The sequence below is a fragment of the Rhinolophus sinicus genome, chromosome 16 (genome assembly GCF_057876585.1).
Source record: "Rhinolophus sinicus isolate RSI-liver-muscle chromosome 16, RSI-T2T, whole genome shotgun sequence".
Lineage (NCBI taxonomy): Eukaryota > Metazoa > Chordata > Mammalia > Chiroptera > Rhinolophidae > Rhinolophus > Rhinolophus sinicus.
This window is the reverse complement of record NC_142516.1, coordinates 33,550,896-33,559,836: the sequence shown is the minus strand read 5'-3', so window position 1 is coordinate 33,559,836 and position 8,941 is coordinate 33,550,896.

Below are 8,941 nucleotides of genomic sequence, written 5' to 3'. Positions count from 1 at the left end.
AATGCTGCCCTAGGGGCTCCCATCCAAGGAAAACAGCCTCCGGAGGCACAGAGTAGCCCTGGAACAGCTGGCCCAGGCTGGGAAGACACGCTCTGACACTCAGTGCCCTCACCTTCCCCAACCCAAGCATGTCTTTCCCAGATAGGCCAGCCATATGCCACATAGCAGCCTGCTGGAGAAAGGGAACAGGGTGAGGCTAGAGAGACAGATAGGAATTAAGGCTTCAGTTAGAAGAAAATGGGGAGCCAAGAGGTATTAGTAAGTGGAGACCGATGTTTACATTTGCACTTTTGAGCTCCCAATACCTAGAATAGTGCCTGGCACACAATAAATATGAATGGCTCTGGTGGCTTCCTATAGAAAGGGCTGGAAACTGGTGACCCTAATGGTAGGAACCCCAGTCAGGAGCATCAGATCAGGTAGAAGTACATGGGGGCTTAGTCTAGGGCCAAGGATAATGTAAGAGTGAGTAAAGGAAGAAATGGAATTGACTATGGATGTGATAAGACAGGCTAGCTATAGCTGACATCAGCAGTGGCAGGGCCCTTTGACTCATGCTAATTAAAACAGCACTGTGAGGAAGACATAGAAATCCCACTGGTTAATTTACCTGTCACATGGATATGAAATATACCTGTCGTGAGGATGGTAGATATATACATGATCGTAAGCATTCCCATCAGCATACAAACACGCTCTGCTATCTCTCCCCCTCAAAATTCTTATTTGACCCATATCATCCCTCTTCACTACTCACTTCATTTTGCAGCTTTCCTTCACAACCGAATTCCTAGAGTCATGTCCCAAACGCTTTTTCTACCCCCTCACCCCATTCACTTCTAAGCTATTCTAACCTGACTTTCATCTCTACCACTCCACAAAGCCTGCTCATGTCAAGGTCACTGAGGACTTCCATGCTGCCAAATCCAGCAGGGGCCATCTAGGTCACCTTGAGAAAACTGAGGTTCAGAAGATGTAACAGAATTTCACTTCTTGCCATTTGGCCCAGCCCTCCTACTGAAGACAACTATAGAAGGTAAAACAAATCTGCTAGAAGGGCCAGAAAAGATAATAAATTGGTTTTGGGGATTTTTTTCCCTGGGGAATATTTGTCAATGCCAGAATGGGTGACCAAGAGGCAGATGGCTTTTTTGAACAGAAGGGCAAGGATTAGAGTTTAGGAATGGCCAAAGTGAGGTGTCCTGATGAACCTCCCTTGTATTAAGATACTGAAAGGCTGAATCTTAGAAGTATGAGTGAATTAGAAGTAGACAGGCCCTCATAGAGATCAGATTCAAATCATCTCAATCCTTAACATTGAAATAAAGTAATTCTGAAATGCCAGTGACGCTCAAGAGCCTGTCAGAAGCCAACTTAAATCCTTACTGGAGGAAGACATCTTAGGCCTTAAATTGTTGCTAGAAATAAGTTTTTGAATTAAGTTTTCAAATACAATGGCCCATGTATAGACAATAGAACATAAATGAAAACCAGCAAAAACAGCAGATGATAGAAATAAAGGGGCTCCAAATATTAAAGTTGTAAGACACAAACTTTAAAGGAACTGTTTACCATGTTCAAAGGCAATATTGAGAATTTCAACAGAAGACTGTTGAATAAAAAAAGAACTAAATGAAGATTGAATAACTGAAAATACAATAATAAAAAGAAATCATGGCTAGGTTTACCAGTCCATTTGACAAGCTAAAAAGAGAATTCAGGAATTGGAAAATAAATCATAAAAAATAAATAAATAAGACAGCTATAAGTGCAGAGAGACAAAAGTATGGAAAACACAGAAGAGAGGAACAATTCATAACAGGTGTGATGAAAAGATCTAACACATGAGTAACTCAAATTCCAGAAAGACAGAAGAGACAGAGAATGGGATAGAAGCAAACCTTGAAGGGTTAATGGCTGAAAACTTTCCAAAATGTAAGAAAAACATCAAACCAGAGATTAAAGAAGTCCTGGAAATTCAAATATGAAAAATAAAAAAAAAATCCACACCTAGCCACATCATAGCAAGGATGCTCAAAACCAGTGACAAAGAGAAAATCTTAAAAGCATCCAGAGTAAAAAAAGACAAATTACCTTAAAACATAAAAAGCAACAATTAAACTAATACATGACTTCTGTTAAGAAACCAGTAGATATTGGAATTGGAATTATATTTTAAAAGCACTGAAAGAAAATAACTGCCAAATTCAGTTCTATGTCTAGTGAAAATATCCTTCAAGAAAAATGTAGGATTCTGATTCAAAAAACATATAAACATATGAAACAATTGGAGGAATTTGAACATTGATTGAATATTTGATATGAAGTAATTGTTCTTTTTAATTGTTTTTGTGTTTTAAAAAGAGTATTTATCTTTTAGTGATAGACACTGAAATATTTACAGATGAGATATTATAATGTTAATTATTTGTTTAGAAATAATCTGAGACTGCATGGAGATGGGTGAAGTGAAACAAGTTGAGTAGGTGCTGATAATTTTGAAGTTCAATGATGGATACAGAGATTCATTATACAAGTGTTTCCACTTTTGCATTTGTTTGAAATTTTCCATTCTAAGAATTTTATCCAAAAAGAATGAAGATCAAATAAAGACATTTTCAGACAAACAGAAAATGAGAAAATCTGTCACCAGGTGAGCCACACTAAAAATGTTGCTCAGTCAAAAGGAAAATGATTCCAGATGGAAGGTTGAAAATGCAGAAAACAATGAAGAGCAGTGAAAATGACAAATACATAGATAAACTCAAACTGATACTGACCATGTAAAACAATAATAATTATCTCTTGTGAGGTTTCAAATATATGTGAAATTAAAATTCATGACAACAATAACACAGAAGTCAAGAAGGACTAAATGGAGTCAAAGTGTTCTAAGGTTCTTGCATTGTCCCAGAAAAAGGTCAATTCCCATTAGATTTTAATAAATCAAGGATGGAAATGGTAATCCCTGCAATGAAAACTAAAAGAATAGTAAAAGAATGCTTAATTTTCTAAGCCAATATTGGGGAAAAGTAGAAAAGCTAAAAATACATAATCAATTCAAAAATAATGCAAGAAAGGAGAGAAAAAGGGATATAGAGCATATAGGACAAATAGAAAGCACTTAACAAAATGATAGATTTAGACTGAAATACATCAATAATTACTTTGAATGTAAATGGATAAAATTCTCCAGTTAAAATACAAAGACTATTGGAATTTAAAAAAACAAACAACTATGTGCTCTTTACAAGAGACACAGATAAAACATAAGGGTACATAAAAATTAAAAGTAAAAGGATGGGAAAATACAGAGTGGGAAGGCTCTAACCAAAAAAAGCTGATTTAGCTATATTAATATCAGAGAAAGTAGATCTTCTCATCCTTGTAAAGTGTACAATTCAATGATATTTTTTAGTATATTCACAAGATTATGCAACAATCACCACTCTAATGCCTAGAGAAAGTGAATTTAAGGCAAAAGCTTTACGCTAAGAACATACAACAATTCTAAATTTGAAGTAACATAGCCTCAAAACATAAGAGGAAAGAATCAATAAAACTACAAAAGTAACCAAAAAAAGATACAATCATGTTGAAAGATTTTTAACAAGTAAAAGGTATAAAAGATTTGTTTTAAAAACTAATTAAGGTTGGGAAAGATTTGAACAATACAATTATCAAATTTGAACTAATGGGACTACACAAAATCCTGTCCCCTCAAATTCTGACTACATTGTCTTTTCCTACATACAAGAACACTTGCAAAAGTTGACCATATGCTGGGCCACAAAGCAAGTCTTAACAAAGTTCAAAGGATTGACATCACAGTGAGGATGTTTTCTGCTTACAGTACAACTGAGCTAGAAAGCTAACAACAATAACAACAAAAAACCCAATCATTTGAAAATCCACATGATAGGACGTTTAAAATACATATTTCTATGTTACCATAGGATGAAAGAAAAAAAATCACAATTGAAATTAGAAAAATTTCAAATTAAAAATAGTAATAAACATGACACATAAAATTGCAGAATGCCATTAAATATGTACTTAGAAGGAAATGTATAGCTTTCAATGAATATATTTAAATATATATTAAGAGCTAAGCGTCAATCTCAAAGCATTAGAAGAAAACCAAATTAAACTCAAATAAAGTGGAAGGAAGGAAATCTTAAAAATGAGATCAGAAATTAATGAAATGGAAATAAAATATGATAGGGAGGACCAAAACCAAAACTTTTAAGTAAGAGTGGCCTTGTCCGATCGCCCCAAAGCCCCTGGGAGGTCTCTCTCCTCTCTGACACCTGAGCACCAAGACCCCTTGAAAAGAGTGGCCCTCTGGTTGGCTAGCAGCACGAGATGTTGAGCAGGAGGCTGACATTCCAGCACAGATGCTCGGGACTGGAACACTCCCAGAGCCCAGTGACAGGCCAGTGCTCTGATGTTCCGCTAAGGTCTGCCTCCCCCAGTGTTTGGGAGGGAGCAGGAGCTAGGCCCCAGAGACCCTTGGGACAAATTTTGCGTTTCACTTTGTGAACTGAACTTTGTGTTTTTGCAGCTTCTATCCAGATGGTGAGACAGACTGAAGAAGGAAAAGCCATAGTGCTTCCCAGGAAGTCTGGCAGCAAAGGCCTAGTTCCCTTTGGACGCTGGAGCGTGTACTTGGGGCTGCCTGAGGACTGCCAGGGGCTGCCTCTCCCTTACCTTTACCCTCTCTAGTTTCCTGGATTGACAAAAAGAACCTTTGTTTCTGGCCTTGAGTCCTGTCTTAAGCATCCTAGCAGCAACCTCAAAAAGGCAGAGGGGGCTGGAGGAATAAAGAGTTTTCCTAGAACCACAAGCTGGCAGCCCTGAAGGGCCCTCACAGCCTTTCTTCCCAGTTCCTGGATGGAGACCAGACATGATCTGGCCTAGATCACCCAGCAAGTCAACACTGGTCTCCCAGTTCAGGGTTTCCGCAGCTCCCAAAATTGCCTGCATCCCCCAAAGCAGTATGCTAGGATGTGTGCTTACTTCTGGGTTGTTAGGGAGCTAGGGCAGGGCCTGCCAGGCCTTGTTTCCCAGAAAGAAAGCCCTGGAACAGTCTTCTGGAGAGTGTGGTCAGTGAGCCTGGAAGATAGGGCCTGCCCAAGATGGAGAGAGTACCCACAGGTCCTGGGGAGCCAGCAGAACCAAGCTCATCAGCCAGACCCACTAGTCACCACAGCCAGGGCCTGTGAGAGACAAACTTGAGCCCCGGCACCTGAGTCAAAGGCAGAGCATTCACCACTGGCTGGCAGGGCCCGGGCTGGTGTCTGAGATGTATTGCCTGACAAATTGGCCACGGTAGAGATTTCTTCTGTCCTCAGCAGCAACTCTTCTCTCCTCATTCCAGTTTCATTGTGGCTAGGTCAGCTTCTATCCAGAGCAAACCACATGAAACATAAGTCACTAAGGTCTGGAGTCTGATGAAGTTAAACTCCACGACCTGTCTTTTAGAGCTCTTGGTTCGGCCTGTCTAAAATCATGACTCATCAGACCAAACCACAATCCCTGGCTTCATTTAGGAAAAGGCACTCAGCGGAGAACATTCAGGAGGATTGGGAATGGTGTAGCAGCTGTCCTCCTTTGGGGAGAAGGCATACAGTGGGGGAGAAGAGCTGCCAAGAAGGAAAAGAGAGTTGAGTTGAGTCCAGGCCTCAGCGGAGCCTGGTCTCCACCCTTCCCCACGTGTCCCCACAGCTTTGGGACAAGACTGCTGAGCCTCCCTGGACACCAGGTGTCAGCTTGTTGCCCAGAGCAATTGTTCCAGAGGCAGAAAGCAATCCACTTCTTCTTCAGGTCCACGTGGGTCCTCCCTCCTCCCTGTACCCCACGACACAGGCTTCCTGCATCCTCATGGATGATTTCAGTGTGAAGCACTCCTGTGTTTCTCCCAGATGGAGGCTGTACTGACGTTCCCTGGTATAGGAAGCTGCTACCATGAAGTGTGCCAATTTCCAAGTCCTCTAAAACCATAAAGGGAAAACAAAACAAAAAACAAAAACCATGCTCTTGGGTCCAGCCCTTAGTCTGTACTTCACTTCCTTGGCATTTCTGCTAAGGCCAGGCTCAAAGTGAGGGCCATGTCTTCCTGAGTGGGCCAGGGCATGGCTCAGCCTCCAGCCTCCAACTCCCATGCTGTTTTGTGAAGGGATTGCTGCTGTGGCTGGATAAGTGGCCAGAGCCCTGGACTGCTATTCAGGAGACCTAAGTCAGCCATTAACTCTGTGTGACCTTGTGCAAGTCACATGACCTCCCTAAGCCTATGTTTCCATGATGGGGATTGTAATAATGAACAAAACAGAGCAGGTGGGAAAGCGCTGGTGTGAGCATCAGGAGAGAACATGTGACGGATTACAGGTAGGCAGCACTGCACCGAGTCTGCCTGTACCCTCACTCGCTCCTGCTCTCACCACAGACATGCCTTTGGTGAAGCTGGGAACTACAGAGCTGGGGCATTGGAGCTGGCCTGTTTCCTGTGCTGCTGTCATCAGGGGAGACCAAAGTCACTGCAGCCATAGCAATAGGACATTTTTGCAGAAAGGGAGCACTCAGAAGGCCCCACCAATGGCCCAAGTGTCTGGCTGTGTCCAAGGCTATCAATGCAGGAAGCTCCAGCTGGCCAGGGTAGGGCAGGGCACACAACTCTTGGCACCCCACCAGATAGAGATTCAAAGATAGAGGCACGCACTCTTCCTGGTCACGGTCTGGTGCCCACCCTGCCCTGGCACATGCCTCCCAGGCAAGGACCGGGTCCAGGAGCTCAGGCTAATTGTCCAACACTCACATCTGGCCCAGAAATAAGTCTACAATAGCTCCAGGCTGGGGTTGGTGTCAAAATCCAGATGTCAGGGCCTTCCTCAGCAGCAGGCTTCTGGAATCTGGGGCCAAAGATCCAGGGGGAAATGGGGTTCCCCTCACTACCTCCTGGGTTCATGCTTCCCACAGAGCCATGATCAGGTGCCTTAGGCCAATCTCGCCCCTCCAGGGGCTGGGCACAGTGCCCTCCACCACCATTCTTTCTGTTCCTTAACATTTTTATTATCCATGTATAACAGGCATGAACGTTCAATTGCACTCAGGAGTGGCAAGAAATGTCCAATCTGAATTTTTCTAAATCAGAGGGAATCACTAGAAGCTTCCCATCCTGACCCTGTCCAGCCTCCAGGCATCCCCACAGCATGCCGTGTCCCAGAACAGGCCCCCACCATCCCCTCTCAAGGGGCCAGCACTGTGAAAGGCGTTGGCCCTCAGGCAGCCCTGGATATAAACGTTGTTATGCCCAAACGGGAGCCTGGCTGCACAGGCAGTGCAGAGAAGGGAAGATCATCTCTTCATTTTATTGCTAATGCATCTGCTTCTACAAACAATTACAGAGTAATATCTGCACTAAATTATTCATACAGTTCCCTGCCATATATGGAAATACCATTCTGTAGTTTGCTTTTTTCCCTTAGACCTCTTTCCAGTCAATAAATATAAATTCACTTCATCATTCTCAACGGTAACAGAGTATTTAACTGGATGCCCCCCATTTTACTTAGCACAGCCCCCATTGACGGTGGCTTCTAAGTGTTCAGTGTTACAAGCCGTGGCAGGGCAAATACAGCGGCATATCTTGGTGCATGGATTTGATTATTTTCTTTTGATAAATCCCTAAAAGCTGAATTGCGAGGTCAAGGGGTAGGTCCATTTAAAAGATTTATTTATCTACAGTCCACTCCCAGAAAGACTGTTCCAATGTAGCAAAATGGAGGTGGAAGTTCCCCCATTGTCACCAATACCACGTCCCTCCTGCCCTCCAAGCTCCAGAACTCAGGCTCTCCCTGCTGACACCTGGGGGCCTTCCTCCCCATCTAGACAGAAACTGCCTAGGTGACTGTTTTCATCCCCAGGTGTAATCTGGCCCCACCTTGTCATTGCTTTCTAGCTCAATCCCTAGTTTATACCAATAGTAAATACCCAAGTGGGCACTCTGGGAATAAGCACCTCCTTGCCCCCCAGTTCTGAGATCCTGCCTGAGTCCAGGCTTCATCTTCTCCACCCAAGCCTCCCCCCAAACCCCAACCCTCGCTAAGGGATAGTTGTACCAATGTCATATCTTTACCATATCAAACTTCATTAGGGAAGGATGTGTGTCTTAGGAAAAGGTAGCAACTGAGAAGCCCGTCATCTGGGGCAGAGCACCAAGCTGGATTCAGCAGCCAAGCTGAGTGCCCACGATCACACCCCACACAGCTCCCCCATCTCATTCTTTAAATCACCAGGTGAATCATACCACCGTACTCGGACACCTCCGTGGTAGGACAAGGTCCAGCTTGGCCACAGGGACCCTCCTTTTTTAAAAATAGTAGAATATACTATCTTAGTCTTTTCAGGCTGCTGTAACAAAAGTACCACAGATTGGATGACTTACCAACAGCAGACATTTATTTCTCACAGTTCTGGAGGCTGGGAAGTCCAAGATCAAGGTGCTGGAAGATTTGGTGTCTGGTGAGGGGTTGATAGACAGCACCTTCTCTTTAGAACCTTACATGAAAGAAGGGGTGAAGAAGCTCTCTGGGGTCTCTTTTATAAGGGCACTAATCCATTCATGAGGGCTCTGCCCTCATGACCTAATTACCTCCCAAAGGCCCCACCTCCAAATACCATCACATTGGGAATTAGGTTTCAACATACGAATTTTGGGGGAACACATGCAGTCTATAGTATATATGTAACATAAAATTTATCATTTTAACCATTTTTAAAGTACATTTAGTACAGGCATACTGTGTAACCATCACCACCATCCATCTCCAGAACTTTCTTATCTTCTTCAACTAAAACTCTGTACTCATTAAACACTAACTCTCCATTATTCCCTCTACTCCAGTCTCCCCTACAGCCCCTGGCAACCATTACTCTATTTTCT